This window comes from Fringilla coelebs (genome assembly GCF_963513975.1).
Source record: "Fringilla coelebs genome assembly, chromosome: 6".
Taxonomy (NCBI): domain Eukaryota; kingdom Metazoa; phylum Chordata; class Aves; order Passeriformes; family Fringillidae; genus Fringilla; species Fringilla coelebs.
In genome coordinates this window covers 53,093,812-53,113,680 of record NC_140034.1, presented here as the reverse complement: position 1 = coordinate 53,113,680, position 19,869 = coordinate 53,093,812, and the positions used below count along the sequence as shown (strand labels likewise).

Below are 19,869 nucleotides of genomic sequence, written 5' to 3'. Positions count from 1 at the left end.
ATACATACACATATTTACTTATAGCATGAATTAATCATACATTTATAACAAAGCTAACTGCGAGCGCATTAATTTTAAAATTACTTATTTTTCCCCGCCGGCTGGCGCTGGTGAGGCGAAAACTACATTTCCCGCGATGCTCCGGGGCGACGCAGGACGACGCCAAGTAGGCGGGGCGGGGCGAGAGGCGTGGCCAATGGGGAGGCGGGAGAGGCTTGAATATTAAGGCGGCGGCAATACTTGGCCATATTGCTAGCGAAAGGTGACGAGACTGTCCAGGCAATTCGTGCGGCCGGGGACGGTGTGCGGTAGGTCCGGCTGGGTGTGAGGCGGGTCCGGGAAGGGTCGGCGGAACCTGCGGCGCTCCGGGCTAAGGCGGCTTGAGGAGCTGTGGGGTCCGCGAGGGGGTGAGGGCTGAGGTGCTGTATGATTAAAGGTGTGCGGGGCTGAAGGGTCCATGGAGGACTGAGGCGGTCCCAGGAGCTGTGAGATGCACGGGGCTGAAGTTTCTGAGATCTGTGAGGGTTGCGCGCCTGAGGGGCTGTGGAATCTGTGAGGGGCCCTCGGGTATCAGTGGAGTCTGTGGGGGGCTGTGAAGTTCGCGGAACTGATGGCTGCCGTGCCCTTGAGACGCGCTCGGGGAGCCGTGAGGTGAGTAGGGCTCGAGGGGCTGTGGGGGTCTGTGACATTCCTGTGGGGCTCAGGGGCTCTAAGTACTGAGGTGCGCGGGACTGACGGCTGCGGGATTCATGAGGGACGCGCGGCTGAGGGCTGTGGGGTGCGCGGGGCTGAGGGGCGCAGGGAGATCCGTGAGGGACTGTGGTTAGTGAGGTGTGCGGGGCTGTGGGTGTGTCTGGGGGTCTGGTTCGTGGGTGTGAGGGGCTTTAGGGTATGAGGTACTTGGCGCTCGCGGCTGTGGCCCTCTGAGACTTTTCTGCCCGGCACGGCGCTGGGGCTTCCCCGACAGCGCGGGGTGCCCGGTCCCGGCGAGGGGCGATGCGTCCCGGGGAACCAACCGCCTCGCCTCCCGTCGGTGCCAGCGGGGAGTCCCCGCCGCTCTGGCCCGCCGCCCTCGCCGGCAGGGGTCGAGGCTCGGCTGTGCCCCCGCCTGCTGCAGCCGCTCGTCGAACTGGTGAAGGACCAGAGGGTGCCGACGAAGTCTGGCTGAGTCTCTCCCTGGCCGGAGCGCAGCCGTCGGCAGCCCCTGTGAGGAGGGTGGGGGGAGTCTCGGGGCAGGGAAAGGAGCAATCGCCGGCGGGGGGAGATGGCTTAATCTTAGTGGCTTTTTCTGCTAATATTGCTTGCTTGCGGTTCTTCACTGTCAAGATGAGCGCTTTTTTCATATATTTCCCGTAGGGCAGAATTAAGCCCCCAAGTCTGTCTAAAAGTTGAGTATCTAAGCGGTGTGTTTTGGCTGCACAGGAATTCAGGGTGAATGAGCTTAGGAAGGCTGTCTCTGTCAGGTTTCAGGTCAGTACCCAGCCGTACAGGTGTCCATTTCTTGATAAGTGCGCCCCAGGAGACAACCACTCCCTCCTGACTAGGGAGAATGTGCAGCTCCTCGGGCAAGGACAGGAGATGTCCAGCCTGCAGAAACAAATCAGTGCAGGACCATGGAACTCTGGCAGCATAAGGAGGCTCAAAATGGACGGGGAAAAGAGAGGAAGGTGTGTGGAAGTTGATTACCTCTGATTGCTGAAACAGAGGTTGTCTCTTTCTCCCTTGACTGTGGTTTGTCTCTGTTGCAAATATAGATTTAATAATAAAATTGTGAAATTGTTTGGGTTGTGGGGAAACCTTAGAGATCATCTGGTTTCACCTTCCAGTAGCCCAGGTTTCTCCAAACCTCATGCAACCTTGCCTTGGGCACTCCCAAGGTGGATCAGCCACAGCTGCTGTAGGCAACCTGTGCCTGGGCCACAGACCCATCCTAGGGAAGAATTTCTTCCCAATATCTCATGCAAAGCCACCCTCCTTTGGCTTAAGGCCATTCCCTGTTGTCCTGTCACTCACTGCATGCCCTTGTGAATGGTTGCTCTCCTAAAGAGTCTCTGGCCATGTGTACTCTGTTCAAGATTAGCAGGCTGATATTGCTTGAATAAGGTTGAAAAACTCTGTGCAGGAAATTCTTGCTGAGCAGAAGAATTGGCAGAGGTGGCTTGCTGAAATGTTTGGAGGGCAGAAAAGGAATGTAAGAGGCAAAATATGAGCCAGAGAGGGGGAGAGAAGCCAGGCATTAGTTAAATCTGTAAGATAGAAGTGTAAGAGTTGAATTATTTTGGAAACTAGAAGCTGAAGGAAGAACTTGTTGGCTGTCTTGTGTAAAGAAGGCCTGTGCAGCATTCTGCAAGTCTTGTTTTGAAGTGCTTGTGAGGAAAACAGAAGAGCGCAGATCAAAAGAATTCAAGTGCAGTATCAATGGAATATTTATCCTGGCAATAGGATGACAGAGAGTAGCTTCCAATGGCTTAAGCTAAACATCAAAAGGAACAGCTGTGCTACAGGTGTTCAGGCTGTTGTAGAGAAGTGATGGAAGACCTTGTGTGAAGGGAATCAATGCTGTGAGATCAGGTTTGTTTCACAGGTGCTTGGATGAGCCCCAGTGTTGCCATGTTCTTTGTAGCTGAGAAAAGAAGACTAGAAAGTCACGAGGCTGATGCCTGGATGTCCTAGGGTGACTCTATGGTGCTTGTGTCCCCAGTGGTCTGTTCTGTTGGTCACGTGGTGTGGAACACAAACTTTTCCAGACCATGTTTAGAATGATAATGTAAAAGCAAAGCTTTCCTTGGAAGCCTTCAGGTCCACAATATGGCAAAAACCCATTGCTCAGCATTTGGTCCTTGGAATAGATAGGATTGGGCAATTGGAATATCTGTCCAATGCTGTCCAATGAGAGAAGCAGTTGGCTAGGTAATCTCCTCCCTGGCATCTGCCCTCCTCAACTACCCTTATTATGCCAGTGATTATGTGGTGCAAAATAAAATGTCCTTGGAGAAGTCCCAGGCAAGTGATAACAGAGTTTTAGGAATGTGTCAATAAGGGCCTGTTCCCTGTGGGAAAGAAAGGTGGGAAAGTACTGGAAGTTACACTGAGGCATTTAACAGTCTACAGAATTCTGAATACATGAAGGATACATAAAAGCTAAAAGCTTCAGGCATTGAGATAATAAAAGTATTTTTATCTTTTCAGTATGGACATTGTTATAAGTGAAGCTTGGTAAGAAAAACTCAAATGAGGGAGGGGTGCAACCAGGCTAAAATTCTTGGAGACTCCAAGAACATTCTTTTCAGATAGAAAGCAGTTTGGTTAAATGTGAGAAACTAAGCCTACTCTTAAATTAAGAGTTTAATAAATTATTTAGAAAGGATAAAACATAAAGGAAAAAATTGCAAGTGCCTGTGTGCCTGGCAAAGCCTGTACACACCCCCTTCTTCAGCCCAGGGTCCTTTATAGTGTTGCAGTTGCATTACTTCCTCAGTTGATGTAGATTCATTTTGGGCTCCTTGACCACACTTGTTACTACAGGTTTCCGTTGCATTTGCACAATTCAATAATTGCGGACTTCAGCAGTCTGCGGTGTTCTTCTGATGGTCTGGTGACGGCACGTTGAGCTTGGTGCTTCTTTTGTGGTTTTTGTTTCTCTACTTCTGCTTTTTTAAATGTATATTTTGCAGTAGCAAGCATGTTGTTATAAACGAGAAGCTTGACTTGGCCAATATTCAAGCAGCAGTCAATTTATTAATTAATATGGTACAGTATGAGCACTGGGTACAGTGGGGGCAGTTTTCCCTCCAACTGCACACCGATAGTTGTGGCTTACAGGTATTTATAGGGGTACTCATAGGCTTTCTCAGCAGTTTCTATTCCAAATTTTTATTCATCAGCAATTTCTTTTCCCAATTTTTACATCACAATTCTATACACTATTGTGATTTAGTCTTCTCAGGATGTACATCCTGAAAGGAGTTTCCCTGGTGGTGGGGTCCAGCTTCCAGATGTGGGTCCAACTTTTAATTTCAAAGACTATTAATCTTAGGATAGTGATGTCTAGATTCCCTTGGTCAAAACTATTAATAATTGAGTTGATGTTCATCTTCCTTTCTCAAGCTGCTTTTCACTGTTTTGTTAGGGCCTTGAGATAAGCATGCTTCCTTTTTATATATTCTAAAGCCATAGTTTCAAAGATCCTTACTATAAGCAATATTCTAAAATTATACTTCAAAAGGTTATTATTGCAAAACTCTTTAAGGCTTACCTACAAGCAGAAAGTTCTTGTCAAAAAGCAACATCTTAAAACTTTAATTCAAATGCTCCTAAATCAACTTAAGACTTATAAAAGTTAATTGCCAAAAAAGGATAGATTCAAAGGCCTTCTTCCATGCTTTCCTTTCCTCAGTTATTTATTACAATTTGTCTTTGTAACTGTCCCATGCTCAATCTCCATGCATCACAATCACAAATACACACATTGCCTGTATTTACCTGACACGAAGCACAGCTTTGTATTTCATAATATCTTAAAATGCATCTTTTGGAAGCCCGCTTACATCTTGAGAAAGCCTTGCTTCTCTGTTTGCATTGCCCATAAGCTATTAGTAATATTTTAATACTGAAAAACAGTTTAAAACTTAAAATAATTATTTGCAAGGAGTTGCAATCCTATAATTAAAACATATAAATAGTAGTGAGAGCCAACTACTACATAGCCATTTATAACATTAAATTAATGGAAAAGTTTGGTTAATCATAGGCTTAATACAGCTGAGAAGAGTGAGGAGGAATTATTAATATAAATTTCTTTTACCTATCTATTTGTGCTGTTTAAAGCATTCATTCTGGTCTCTGAATGGTTCCATATTCATTTTAATGTCTGCCCTTAGAGTAGTCTCTGCTCCCCTCTTAATGAAATTTCTTAGATTTAATTAAATAAAATATCCTGTTTCTGGCAGAAGAGACAAGGATGTTTAATTCCACTCCCTTGAACGGCAGGGCAAAAATAACCTTTAGTGAATACTCTAACATATTAAAACCTGCACAGGGACGAAGGGGTTTCTCTTACTGCTGGTTTCAAGATGCCTCAGGAAGTAGTTTGGGAAATGATGAAAAAGAGAAGTGAGTGTTCCCATCACATAACTTATTTTGTGCTGAAGAGTCTAAGGGAATTGAAATAGGCAGATGAGAGTAGTGTGTTGCCAGACTAAATTCTACCTCTTCTCTTGACTAATGGACCTCTGTCGGGGGACAGCTGAGCAGTAGAATAAAAAGTACTAGTCAAATAATGGTGTGGACATCTTGCACCTGGTGGGACCGAAGCCCTGGGAACAGCAAACAGAAGTATAAAAGAGAAACCAGAAAGAGTATTGTGCTTTGTCTAAAGCAAATCATGCAAGACTGTGGTTAAGCAATGTTACCAGGAAACAATAAATATTGTGGTTATTGCTTTAGCAGTGGAAAATTCTACCCGAAGCTCTGAGAGTACATAAACTGAGCTGTAGAAACAATAAATTGGCTTCTTGCTCACACCAGGTGGAGCCCCTCTCAGTCACTGTCAGACCTTGGAAACTGTTAAGGGATTTTTGTGTTGCTGCAATGGCCTCTGATGAAAAAATTGAGAAAAAGCCAATCTCCGAGTCTGGAGGCTGTTGGTGGACAGGATAATGAATATTATAGAATTGGGACAATCTTGGCTGTAAAATGAGAACTGTGTGTGATAAATGGATATGATTTTGCTAAATAAATTGTAACTCTATCAGTGTTTTTGAAAATAATTGTTATAAAGTAATAAAGTATGTAGGATTGAGATAAACAATCCTACAAACAGAATCGGCCTTGGCATGAACCAAGTCCTTTGTTACATGTGAAAAACAGGGTACAGGATGTAATATTGAGATAAGCAAGATGCCAAAACAGAGAAAAGTTGGGACAATTCCAGGTGAGGAATCCAAGTTGTGGTTTTATCTATAAAATAATAAGGTTTATTTGGAACATAAGACTTATTTACACAACAAAAAACTTAGTGAGCATATGCAGCTTGTAAAGGTTATTCAGAGGACAGCGAGGAAGATAGTGAGCCTTCCTCTGAAAAGACCACCACAAATCCAGGAGACCCCCTAGCAACAAATGGAGCATGGGCTATGCAGTATAGTGACATAGATTTCAGGAATTGAAAATAGGAGAAGATTTATGGAAAAATACTGATGAATATGTATTAGCATACAGTATAGAAGTGTAGTTTGGATTACTTTGTTTCATATGTGGGTCAGGGTAAGACGCTTTCCCTGTACCCCAGTCGGTTTTGATATGCTTTATACGAACCTTAATCATACTTAATTAATCACGGACAAATTTTTTGCATGCTTGATTATATTTTATATATTTGATTGTATTCATTTATATAAAATTGAAGTTCAGTTAAAATTGCTGCTAAATTAATTTTTGTTGTTTATTAATTTGACATGCAGAAAATCACTCATAACACTCTTAAGGGATTTTTGTGGGGCTACATTGGCCTCTCAATGGAAAAATTGAGAAAAACCAAACTCCAAGTCTGGAGGTTGTTGGTGGACAGGGAATGAATATTATCATAGAATTGGGACAATCTTGGCTGTAAAATGAGAACTGTGGCATCTGTGAAAAATAAAGAATACCCAGCCTGACTAGGATAATGTGTGTATATAATAAGAGGAACTTGGGCTGGTGAGGACATGCAGGAGGAGCCTTTTAGGTACCAGTGTTCAGCTGGTGGGCTGTGACTGTATCAGAAGGGAATTCATTTTGGAAAAGTCTCCATCAAGTTTAATTTTCTATGTAAGAAAACATCCAAATGAGAGAGATGAGGGAAAGGGAGATGCAGAATGCAGAGGGATGTGGAGATTGAAATGCATCCTTGTGCTGTTAATGTTGCCTTTCCTTCCACAGCGTCCTCGCAGCACTGTGAGCTCTGGCTTGGAAGTGCCCCACCCACTGCCCAGTTTCACCCCCTATGTGGACGAGTCAGCTCAGCCACAAATGATGTGAGTCTTGAGTTTGAGGTGGGGGGATTGCATTTGGAATTCTCCAAGCTGCTTCCTGAAAGTGGGACTTGTTTTGCCAAGTACTTAAGCCTCTTGAGCTGAAAGAATTTAAAAATCTGTCAGCCTGGAAGCAATTAGTGCTGCAGCTTGAAAGAAGAAGCTCCAGCAGAGGTTGCGTAAGGACATGGGCAGTGTTCAGTGCTGCTCATGATGTGGGGGCCTAGATCATATTAATATATGCTAATGAGTTTAATAGCTTAGCTCAGTGTGTTTACACAAAAGCACGGGCTCTGTGTCTTAGGGTGCTGTTGGCTGTGAAAGAGCCCCAAATGGAAGCAGATTTGTGGCTGTTTTTTTTCTGTCTTGGGAACTCTGTGCTCAGCATATCTGGAGTTTTATTCTGAAATAAGCTATCAGAGTTGCCATGCCAACAGTGTTGCTTAGGTCGTGGAGGAGGGAGGGTGCTGCTTGTACAGTGCTCCCTGAAATGCTGATAAGCCCCAGGAGATGGGGTTTAGTTAGAGCAGAGGAAAACACATTGTTTTGCAAGGTTGCTCTACCTTTCTGTGGCTAATGATGGCCAGGGAATAGACAGGCTCCTTCTGAGAGAGGAGAGGATGAGTCTGTTTGGTGTTACAGACAGTTCCCAGAGGTCTGAATTGCATGGAACCAAGGAATGCTGAGAGGTGGTGAGCAGCAGGGATTGCATGTGGACTGCAGAATGGCTCTGCCAGTGGCTGTGCCATGGTTTAGTTGACAAATATGTAAAATCTGCATTCCTGTTTAAACTGTAAGACAGTTTCTTTCTCCTGAAAGTCAGTGATGCCAGATCAGAGGGTAAATCTCTTGGCGTGCCCATTTCTCTGGGACGAAGAGTTGTTACTTACCAAGGCAACAGCTTTTCCTAGCCGGGAGAGGGACGGACTGTGTAGAATTGAGCACCTGGCTAAGTTAGCTGTAAGTGACTTAGGCAGAGACTTGGTATGTAGGCTTAGATTATTATTATTATTATTAGTTGAAATCCTATAAGTTCGTTTTGTTTTCCTGTCTTTGAATCAATTTCCTCATGGTATGATGGACACCTGCTAGGAGTAGTAGTTTTAAGACTGGCTATTAACTATTTTAAGTAGTGTTGGATATGCTATTTTGGAAGAACTGTGGATATGATAGAGCCTCTTGGTTTTTCTTTACAGATGTAGGTCTGCTTCCCCCACTGCCTGCTGTTCCATTTTTCTCTATATTTGATGAATCTGCTACTTTGGCAAATCAGAATATAAGGTAGAATTATTCAAGACCTGGATTTCAGAGGGAAGGGAGACAGGAGCATCCAACCCTTGCTGTAGCAGCTGAAATAACTGTTAGTTGCATGGATGGGGAGGGGGGGTGTGTTTTGTTTTGTTTATATTGGTATTTTTTAATTGATCACTCAGAGTCCCTGATGAGGAAATAGTCTTCTGTTCTTCATCTTCAGCATAGAACTATTTAAGCTGCTCTATAATCTTGCTTCATCCTGGAGAGCTGTATCTATTGCTTGCTGCTAGTTCTGTAGTAGAAATTGGTTGATTGACATGATCAATAGACTTAAACTCTTGAGAGGAATTTGTTGGAGATGGGCAGCTGCTCTGATAAATGTGTAACTGACTGTAACTTCTTCTTAGTTGTTCAGCAGATCGTGCCCGTCAGAAAAGTGCCCGTCAGCCTCTTGCTGTTTGTAATCCTGTGGATTCTCTGAGTGCCAGGGAAAGCACAGCAGCAGCAGGAGCCTGTGTAAGGAAACACTTGAGGCCATGGCAGATTTCCTGCCCAGGAGACACCAAGGCAGCCTGTGCTGCTGTCAGACCGAGTCAGCTTGGCTGGACTGGCATCACGTGTGAACAGCAAGGATTCTAAACTGCTGCCTGGCATGGCAGCAACTGAGCGGGGTGATGATGAGATTGTACAGGAAATATCATGTTGTGGCTGTGGCTGCCTTGTTCCAGGAAGTGTTCCAGGCCAGGCTGGGTGGGGCTTGGAGCAACCTGCACTTGTGGAAGGTGTCCCTGCCCATGGTGAAGGGGGTGGAAGGCGATGGTCTTTAAGGTCCCTTCTGACCCGGAGCATTCTGGGATTCTGTGATAAGTCGGATTCATGAAGAAGTAGAATTCTGTATGTCCTATTCATGTTGGAAGGTGGTGGAGTGGGAGAAAGGGAAGAGAAATGTTCAGCTTATAAATCCAGAAAGCTTTGTCATAAAATCTGCAGGCTTTCACTGTCTTTTCTGTTTTTTTCCCCAGGATGAGCTGAATGGAATTGAACGTTTGAGTGAGGATGCAATTGTGACCGGCTCCTACAAGAACAAGACCCTTTGTGCCAACCCAGAGGACACGTGTGATTTTAACAGGGCTGCCCACCTGGCCTCAACGCCCTTTCACGGGGTGGTAGCTCAGAGAGTCCCAGCTCCTGCATTCTCTCAGAGTGAACAGAAGGAAGATAGAGGTGCACTCTTGGATTCTGGTCTGAATCAGGAGGCACTGGTGTGTGAAGGAGCATACACTGAAGCGTGGAGAGCTGCAGAGGTCGAGACTTAAAATTAAGAAGGTGAGCTACTCTGGACGATGGGATCTCAAGTGTCAACCAAAGAAAAAGCTAAAGTGTCAGCAGAAGAAAAAGCTATAGTAAATGTGTGGTCCCTTATGTTGGGCCAGCGAGGGAAAAAATGTGATAAAGAGGCTCTGTGTAATTTATTGCAGTGGTGTAGGAACAATGGGGTAGATGCCACCATAGAAGCTGCATTTCTTGTTAAAACCTGGGAACGGGCTGGTGAATTGATTTTTGAATCAGCCTCTCGAGGTGATGAGACTGCCAAAAATATTATGACTACCTGGAGGCTGGTGCTGGATACCTTGAAACTGCTGAAACTTGAGCAAAATGCAAAAACAGCAGCTGAGGCACCACAGGCTCCACCTGCCAAGACGCCCAGTGACAGTGGCGCTCAGGAGGGAGCGCTTGAGGGAGTAGGTGCCACATCGAATTTTCACGTGGAAAGGATGGGCAAAAAACTAGAAGGGAAGCGGCTGTCATCCAGGCCTACCATCCCTTCGACTCCACCCATGCTGTGTGCACCTGCACCCCCATGTCCTGCGCCCCCAGTCACCACAAAGCCATTGTCTCCTCCTCTGCCTACGGATGACCGGAGTGATGAAAAACTTCTGCCGATGGCCCCTCCAGCTCTTGATAGGCCCAGTCACAACCTGGGCATGGAAAAAGGAGCCAGGAGCCGAGTGGCGCTTGGTGCTGAGCGTTCCAGCAGGGAGCCGCCAACACCCGGAGAGGCGGGATGCCGCATCCCATTGTGTCCACAGCCAAAGCCTGAGAGGCCCAAGGACCCCCCTCTATTAGTAGATTTGTCGGATCCTGACAGGGGATGCCCAAGTTGTCACCCCCTGGCTGACCCTCAGGAGGATGTTTTTACCATGCAACCAGTGTCAGCTACTATCTCAGGATATGACCGGGTTAGATTTTGGCAATATGGTAAATTAAAGGCTCTTGCTAGTGGGGATCTTGAACTTGCTGAACGAATTTTTGTGCCAATGCCCTGGCCATTCTTGGGTGGCCAAGGGACTGTGAGTGAGACGACTGGGGCTACTATCTCAGCATACAATCCGGTCAGCTTTTGGCGACTTATGAAATTAATGGCACTTGCTAGTGGAGATTATGAAGTCGCTGAACGAATTTCTGTACCTATGTTCCCGATGTCCTTGGATGACCAAGGGCTGCAAAACAAAGGGACTGCATCCTATCTACATGTCACCTTTCAAGTTCTCTCCCAGTTACGTCAACTAGCCACCCAACATGGACTGGGGTCTCCAGTTGTAGAAAGGATGTTACGGCTTCTAGCTGAATGTGAAATGACACCCTTTGATATCAAGCAAATAGCAGGGTTGCTCTGTACCCCAATGGAATACAGGGTGTTTGAGTCCACCTGGCAGCAATATGCGGAAAAGCAAGGGCTACGTAATTTAGCGGTGCCGCAGCAAGATCCATGCTTTGGGGCAGGGGTCTCTCAACTTCTGGGATTGCCTTCTGTAAATAACCCACAGTTGCAAGCACACCTAAATCCTTTGATATTGGCACAGGCAAGAGATTTAGGAATGCAGGCCCTGCTGGAAGTTGGAAAAATGGCATTGGTAACACCAACTCAGAGTTATGCAAAAATTAAGCAGGGCCCCAAAGAGCCTTATATGCAATTTATAGAACGATTAAAAGATGCAATGGAAAAGCAAATAAAAGTAAGTGATGATGAAAAAAATCTGTTGATGCAGGCATTGGCACGAAGCAATGCAAATGAAGACTGCAAGAAAGCTATAGACCTATTACCAAGAAGAAATCCATCCTTAGATGAAATGATTGATGCGTGTGCTGAAGTTGGTACTGTGTATTATGAAATGACTTTGTTAGCTGATTCCTTGGCAGCTGCTCTGTCATCCAAACGCTATGCATGTGGGCAACTAGGCCACAAGAAAGCAAATTGTCCCCGTAGGTACCAGTCATCGGGAACACGCCAGAAATGGAGAGCTGTGCCTGTAGTGGGAAACTGTTACCGATGTGGAAAACCTGGTCATTTTGCCAAGCAATGCAAGTCTAAATTCCATGCTAACGGACAACCTCTTAGTGGGCAGGGAAACAGGAACAAGAGTGCCAAAGGGAAATGCTTGCAGACACGAGCACCTTCCCATCCTCCAGTGCAGGCGTATGTGACCAGCTCACAGGGACAACAAGAGGATCAGCTGACATGGATGTTTCTATCTCTGGCATTATAACTTACAGACTCATTGAAGGTATATAAAATCTCCCTTGAGGCCCATGGGCTGCTGAGGAAGGATTAAGTACTTTACTATTAGGATGATCAAGAACAATGTTACTGTTTTTTTTTTTTGTCCACCCTGGAGTTATAGATACAGATTATACTGGACAAATATGTTCTATGGTATCAACACCTACTCCTCCTCTACCCATGCCAGCTAAAAGTCATATTGTTCAACTTGTACTTTTTAAGTCTTGTGTTCCTGAAACAGACTCAAAGCTGCAAGAAAACTGAAGCTTTGACTTGACAGGGGAACCTGAAGTATACTGGACTCAGGTTGTATCTGATTGAAGACCAAATGTGGTTTGTACTCTTACAATGCCTCAGGCAAATCTATTCCACATCAAGGTCAGTGGGATGATAGATACTGGAGCAGTTGTTATGATCATATCTTCTAACACATGACTTCAGTCATGGCCCACCATAGCTGGAGGATCTGTTGTTGCTGGCCTTGGAGGTACCACACAAAGTTACTTGAGTAGTAAGCCTATGTTAGTTAAAAATCCAGAAGAGCAGACAGCCATGATCCATCCCTATGTTACTGCTGTGCCACTCACCTATGGGGAAGGGATGTCTCATCAGCATGGGGAGTTTGGCTGGGAACATTTTAACAGGGGCCACTGTGCTGAAGAGCATAAAGCATCCCACATTAGCCTTAAAATGACTCACTGAACGACCTGTGTGGGTTGATCTGGTGGCACCTTGAAAAACTGCATGCTCTTTAATTGTTGGTTAAAGAGCAACTAAATCTAGGACATATTGAGTGATCAACAAGTCCACAGAACACCCTTGTGTTTGTGATTAAAAAGAAATCAGGTAAATGGAAGTTATTCCATGACTTCAGAACAATTAATAGTTACGGAAAGTATGGGGGCTTTACAGCCTGGAATGCCATCCCCTGCTATTATACCTGCTACTTGGGACATTTTGATTGTTGATTTAAAAGACTCTTTCTTTACCATTCCTTTACATCCTGATGATATCCCAAATTTGTATTTACAGTGCTCACTCTACAATCATGCAGCAAAGAAGACCTTTTACAGATTCAGCCATAATTGATGCAAGCACTGCAAGAGTTCAGGTTGCAAATTGCACCTGAAGAGGTGCAACAAGAACCCCCATGGAAATACGTAGGAGTTACAATGTTAGATCAGACGATACAGCCACAAACAATTCAATTTCCCACCAAGATCCAAACATTAAATGATGCACAAAAACTTTTAGGTATCATCAACTGAGTATGACCCTATTTGGGGTTAACTACCCCACATTTATCATGCTTGTTTAATATTCTTAAAGGTGACCCTGAGTTAACTTCCCCAAGTGTTGTGGTTTAACACAGTTTGTTTTTTAGTTAAAACCAGTTTTGCCCTCCTCCTAATCCTTATCTCACAACAGAAAATGAGTAAATAATTCTAGTGGGTGCACTGGCATTTGGCCAGCGCTAGACCCACTACATTAATTGGTGTGTTGGCCAGAAAACTCAGATTGGCCAACCAAAACCATTACACTTAACTGGTGTTTTTGCCTGGTGACTGAAACCACTGCATCTTTTGGTGGAGAATGCATGCAACTGGTGAAAGCTGTGAGATAATGATTAATTAGGAGAACTATAGGGCAAAGCAAGAATTAAGTCATAAGTTTAAATAGAATGATAGTGGAAAATTGATATTGTAATTATAGTGAAATGTCTAGGGGTGGAGGGTTAGTGTAAGAAATTTTTTCCTTCTGTTTAGTAATTTTTATTGTTCTAAGTAGAAGTTGCATGTTGAATGTAATTTTGATAATTTTTAAATGTGTATTCACAGAGACGTGAGGTGGAGAATGTTGGGGTTTAACATAGCTTGGTTTTTAGGTAAAGAGAAAATCCATGTTATGGAAGTGGTACTCTGTGAGGACTGCTAACAGCTTCTTCTGGACCCAACAGAATCATCTGGCTAGTTTTGAATATTGACACCTTGTTAAACCACCTAAGGAAGCTGAACACACCCCTGTGTAATCACATTTAAAAATGAGCTAAACCCAGAAAAAGCTCTCTTGCTTCCAGCTTTTGAACAGGTAACTGGACACTGGTCAGGCCAGGCTGCACTTCACCACATGGCCCACATGATCTGGTAGGGCTGGGCCAGGCCCTGGTCTGCTGCAGCGCTGGCCACACTATTAAAATTGATAATGGCCCTGTCTCAGAGAAAACTCATCAATTCTTGCAATTATGGGATGTGTCTGCATCTCACTGGCATTTGTCATTCCCCTACAGGCCAAGCCATTGTTGAGCCTGCCCATGGCACTTTGAAGTGCATTCTTGAAAAACAAAAAGGGACAATGTCTGGTGAAATCCCACAAAGTAGCATGGCCAAAGCTCTTATACAGTGAATCTCTATGATATTGCCAAACTCCCAAAACCCTCTTATTTTGAATAATGTTTTTGTCATTACAGTCCTCTAGTGATGTCCAGTTGCCCAAGCCTGAGGTATGGGACCTCATTACCAACGAGTGGGAAGGTCCTTGGGACCTTGTCCCTTGGGGGCACAGGTATGTTGTGTTTCTACAGATGCAGGAATACGATGGCTACCTGCCCAGTGTGTGCTCCCTGCTCTAGGCTCTGCTCTGGAATACAACCAGCAGCACCTCCCTGATGGCCCCTCAGCTGATGCTGTGGAACAGTAGCAATGTTTGGTATCAGTTGCTCCATGCATTGAATCAGATGTGATTTTGTGCATCTATGGCACAACCAGGACAACCTTTTCACACATGCTTAGTGGGGGTACCCTTGAATAGCACACAAAGTGTACAAGTAACCCAAAATGTTGTCAAAATGCGATGCTCTTCCCAGAACAATTGTAATACTAAAACCCCCTGTAGGGAAGTGTGGGATGTTTGGGATGACAATTTACCTGTTGCTTTACTTGAACCCCAAGAGTTAGACATTATAGGGACATTATCAGCAGAAGGATATGTACTTTTTAGTTACACACTGGAACATGATATGTACGACAGAAGTGGAGCAGGAAAGCAAAATGTTACCCTCAATAGTTTCTGGATTAAATAGATTGGCTTGCTTTGTAGCAAAAAGAATAAATGAAACTGCCTTAATTTTGAGTGCTTTGGCTATAGATGTAGATAGCATGCTGTTAATTTTCTTTTGTTAGCTCATTGACATAATTGTGAAGAGTTTGATGACATGTGTTGTTTGGAGGATTTTTCTGGGATGGATCACTGGCTGGAAGAATTAGATTTATCAGGCTGGGTGAAGAGCCTAATTTGAACTGGGCTTATCATTTTTTGTATTACCATAATTATTTTGTTCATTGTGTCATGTTTGTTATCCTGTCTGCAAAGGGCTCTGAGAGGATGATAAAGACCACCTTTGTAGTTGAAATACAAAAGGGGGAACTATGATGGCTAACAGCTGGCCTGAAGGCCTCACAGACACAAGCAACCTTGACCTTGACTTGATCAGCCTGTACCGGTGAGAAAAGGAAGTCTTTAAGGAAGACTTTTTCTTCTTTAAGGAAGACAACAATGAAAAGCTGAAGGACTTAACTGCAAGGAATGAATGCTGGTCAATCTATGGCGAGCATGTATGGAGGCAGCTATTGGCCAGTGAGCTGGGTGGCAACAAGTGACCAGCCAAATGGGATTGAATATGCTGCTTTTGAAAACCATATAAATATTGAGCTGTGAACAATAAAGATCACTATTCCTGCTTGAACCTTGGAATGCTGTGTCTGTCTCTGCTGTGATACAAAAGCATATGGAAAGTGTTCAGTGCTGCTCATGATGTAGGAGCCTATATCATGTTCATATATGCTAATGAGTTTAATCACTTAGCTCAGGGTGTTTACACAACAGCACAAGCACTGTCTTAGGGTGCTGTTTGCTGTGAAGCAGCCCCAAATGGAGGCAGATTTGTGGCTGGTTTTTTTCTGTCTCTCTGTGTTCAGCGTATCTGAAGTTTTATTCTGAAATAAGATATCAGAGTTGCTATGCCAATAGTGCTGCTTAGGTCATGGAGTGAGACAAAAAAGGACTCTGCAGATACAAAGTGAATCAAGAAAGAGCTGTTTATTGTGCTTCTAAAAGTTGTTTATATTTGCTTTTTATCTTGGTCTGCACAGTCATGCATTGTTTAATTGGTAGCTCTGCTTTGTCCACACATCTTGATTGGTAGCTCTATTTGTCCACCAGGTAAGAACGCATCTTTTTCTTAAATTGGTAGATGCTGGTAAGTGTAATTTTGCTCAGGTGGACACCCCTTTGTTTGTCACTAACTTTGCGGCTGCTTCTTTCTTCTTGCAACGCCAGCCTTTCTGTCCACAAAGATCACCTTGCTCTTTAGTTCCAGAAGGTTAGGCTGGTTCAATAAGTACATGCCAATTTTCCTGTAAATATGATCCCACAATGGAGGAGTAAGTGTCCTCCTCATACAGTGCTCCCTGAAATGCTGATAAACCCCAGGAGATGGGGTGATTTAGTTTGAGCAGAGGAAAACACATTGTTTTGCAAAGGTTGCTCTACTTTTCTGTGGGTAGTGATGGCCAAGGAATAGACAGGCTCCTTCTGAGAGAGGAGAGGACAAGTCTGTTAGGTGTTACAGACAGTTCCCAGAGGTCTGAATTGCATGGAACCAAGGAATGCTGAGAGGTGGTGAGCAGCAGGGATTGCACGTGGCCTGCAGAATGGCTCTGCCAGTGGCTGTGCCATGGTTTAGTTGACAAATATGTAAAATCTGCATTCCTGTTTAAACTGTAAGACAGTTTCTTTCTCCTGAAAGTCAGTGATGCCAGATTAGAGGGTAAGTCTCTTGGCGTGCCCATTTCTCTGGGATGACGGTTTGTTACCAAGGCAGAAGCTTTTTGTAGTGGGGAGAGGGAAGGAGTGGGAGGAACTGAGCACCTGGCTAAGTTAGCTGTAAGAGACTTGGTCTGTAGGTTTAGATTATGTAGTTGAAATCTTATAAGTTCATTTTGTTTTCCTCTCTTTGAATCAAGTTCCTCATGGTATGATGGACACCTGCTAGGAGCAGTAGTTTTAAGACTGGGTATTAACTATTTTAAGTAGTGTTGGATATGCTATTTTGGAAGAACTGTGGATATGATAGAGCCTCTTGGTTTTTCTTTACAGATGTAGGTCTGCTTCCCCCACTGCCTGCTGTTCCATTTTTCTCTATATTTGATGAATCTGCTACTTTGACAAATCAGAATATAAGGTAGAATTATTCAAGACCTGGATTTCAAAGGGAAGGAAAATGGGAGCATCCAACCCTTGCTGTAGCAGCTGAAATAACTGTTAGTTGCATGGATGGGGAGGGGGGGTGTGTTTTGTTTTGTTTATATTGGTATTTTTTAATTGATCACTCAGAGTCCCTGATGAGGAAATAGTCTTCTGTTCTTCATCTTCAACCTAGGACTATTTAAGCTGGTTTCCTTTATTCTGGAGAGCTGTACTATAATACTGTCCTGTTGCTTGCTGCTAGTTCGGTAGTAGAAATTGGTTGATTGACATGATCAATAGACTTAAACTCTTGAGAGGAATTTGTTGGAGATGGGCAGCTGCTCTGATAAATGTGTAACTGACTGTAAGTTCTTCTTAGTTGTTCAGCAGATCGTGCCCGTCGGAAAAGTGCCCGTCAGCCTCTTGCTGTTTGTAATCCTGTGGATTCTCTGAGTGCCAGGGAAAGCACAGCAGCAGCAGGAGCCTGTGTAAGGAAACACTTGAGGCCATGGCAGATTTCCTGCCCAGGAGACACCAAGGCAGCCTGTGCTGCTGTCAGACTGAGTCAGCTTGGCTGGACTGGCATCACGTGTGAACAGCAAGGATTCTAAACTGCTGCCTGGCATGGCAGCAACTGAGCGGGGTGATGATGAGATTGTACAGGAAATATCATGTTGTGGCTGTGGCTGCCTTGTTCCAGGAAGTGTTCCAGGCCAGGCTGGGTGGGGCTTGAAGCAACCTGCACTTGTGGAAGGTGTCCCTGCCCATGGTGAAGGGGGTGGAAGGCGATGGTCTTTAAGGTCCCTTCTGACCCGGAGCATTCTGGGATTCTGTGATAAGTCGGATTCATGAAGAAGAAGTAGAATTCTGTATGTCCTATTCATGTTGGAAGGTGGTGGAGTGGGAGAAAGGGAAGAGAAATGTTCAGCTTATAAATCCAGAAAGCTTTGTCATAAAATCTGCGGGCTTTCACTGTCTTTTCTGGTTTTTTTTCCAGGATGAGCTGAATGGAATTGAACGTTTGAGTGAGGATGCAATTGTGACCGGCTCCTACAAGAACAAGACCCTTTGTGCCAACCCAGAGGACACGTGTGATTTTAACAGGGCTGCCCACCTGGCCTCAACGCCCTTTCACGGAGTGGTAGCTCAGAGAGTCCCAGCTCCTGCATTCTCTCAGAGTGAACAGAAGGAAGATAGTCCAGAATCCAAGAGTGCACCTCTGAATCAGGAGACACCGGTGGGTGAAGAGGCATACGCTGAAGCTCTCAGTGTAAAGAAACTGAGGTAATTAGCAGTAAAGGACCTACAGCCCCTTGTCCTGCATGGCTTTCATGTTGCGGTTTTAGTGTTGCTAAGGAAGGAATTTTCTGAAAAGATCTGAATGTCCTGGAGAGAGCCATTTCTTTAGCTCAGGGTGCACTTTGCCTTGAGCAGATTGAAGAGGTAATAGCAAGCCCGCTTGGCTTTTTGCATTAGTGCTGTGGGACTTAAGTACAAGGTTTTTTAACCAAATAACTTGCAGAGAAATTAATAAATGCTTTCTGTCCTCATTAGCAAATATGAATAACAGAATCACCAGTTTCTTTTATACTTGTAGTGGGAAGGTGATTAATGGAACTAAGCATCTTATTAACACAGCCTTACACTTCTGTGAATCACGTTTGGGAGTGTCAAACCATTTATTTTTCAGGGATACCCAAAAAGTGAGGTTTTCAGTGATGCTAAAGTGGAACACATCTCCAGTTGCATGAGGTGAGTGCACCAGAAAAAATGACAGGATGAATTTAAGACAGAGAAATAATATGGAGAATCACTGAGTGCCAGCGGTTAGCAGAGGAAAAGGGTGGGAACATACGGGAGCAGGTACAGGAGTATGCCTTTCTGATGAGACTAATTGCGAGCGCAGTATTTATAATATTTTTTATTAATTCCCACCAGAGCAGCCGGTGAGGTGGGAACTACATTTCCCGTCATGCTCGGGGGCGACGCAGGACGGCGCCAATCAGGTGGGGTGGGGCCCAGCCAATAGGGAGGTGGGAGAGGTTTGAATTCTGAGGCGGCGCCGCTGTTACTGCTTCAGCGCTGCTGCGGTGCTGTGTCGGTCCGGACGTACCGCGCCGCTGGGAGCTGTGTGCGGTACGTCCTGCTGGGAGGGAGTTCGCGGGACTAGGGCAGCTTGCAGTGATAGAGGCTGTGGCGGCCTGAGGTGCATTGGGGTCCGTGAGGGATGAGGCCATGCGGGGGAGAGACCGGCGCGGCGGTTGACGGTTGTGGCGTCCCCCGACGGCCTCAGGGGCTGCGAAGTGCGCGGGACTGAGGATTGTTTGGTCCGTGAGGGGGGCGCTCGCCTGTGGGGCCGGGGTGGGCTGAGGGCTTCTGGAGTCTGTGAGGGACTGTGGGCAGTGACGGGCCCTCGAGGATCTGGGGTGGGGGGGGGCTGTAGAGTCCATGAGGAACTGCAAGGTGCTCGGGGCTCATGGTTGTAGGGTCTATAAGGGACCGAGGCGGCCTTCGGTGCTGTGAGGCGCGTGGAGCTGTGGGGTCCTTGAGAGTCGCTCGGGGATCCATGAGGAGCTGAGAGGGGCTGTGGCATCCCTGTGGGGTTGAGGAGCCGGGAGGTGTGTATGGGGTTTGAGGAGCTGTGGGGGTCTGTGACATTCCTGTGGGGCTCAGGGGCTCTAAGTACTGAGGTGCGCGGGACTGACGGCTGCGGGATTCGTGAGGGACGCGCATCTTGAGGGCTGTGAGGTGCGCGGGGCTGAGTGGCACAGGAAGATCCGTGAGGGACTGTGGGTGTCT

General features: G+C 45.3%; 1 long non-coding RNA gene across 1 annotated transcript; it reads left to right on the top strand.

Moving 5' to 3' along the window:
• The first annotated feature begins 261 nt into the window (after nt 1-261).
• LOC311155277 lies at nt 262-15,493 on the top strand. Its single transcript, XR_014616252.1, has 4 exons — nt 262-308; nt 6,919-7,013; nt 9,287-13,080; nt 13,712-15,493. It is a non-coding gene; the product is annotated as an uncharacterized lncRNA (long non-coding RNA).
• Nucleotides 15,494-19,869: the final 4,376 nt, after the last annotated feature.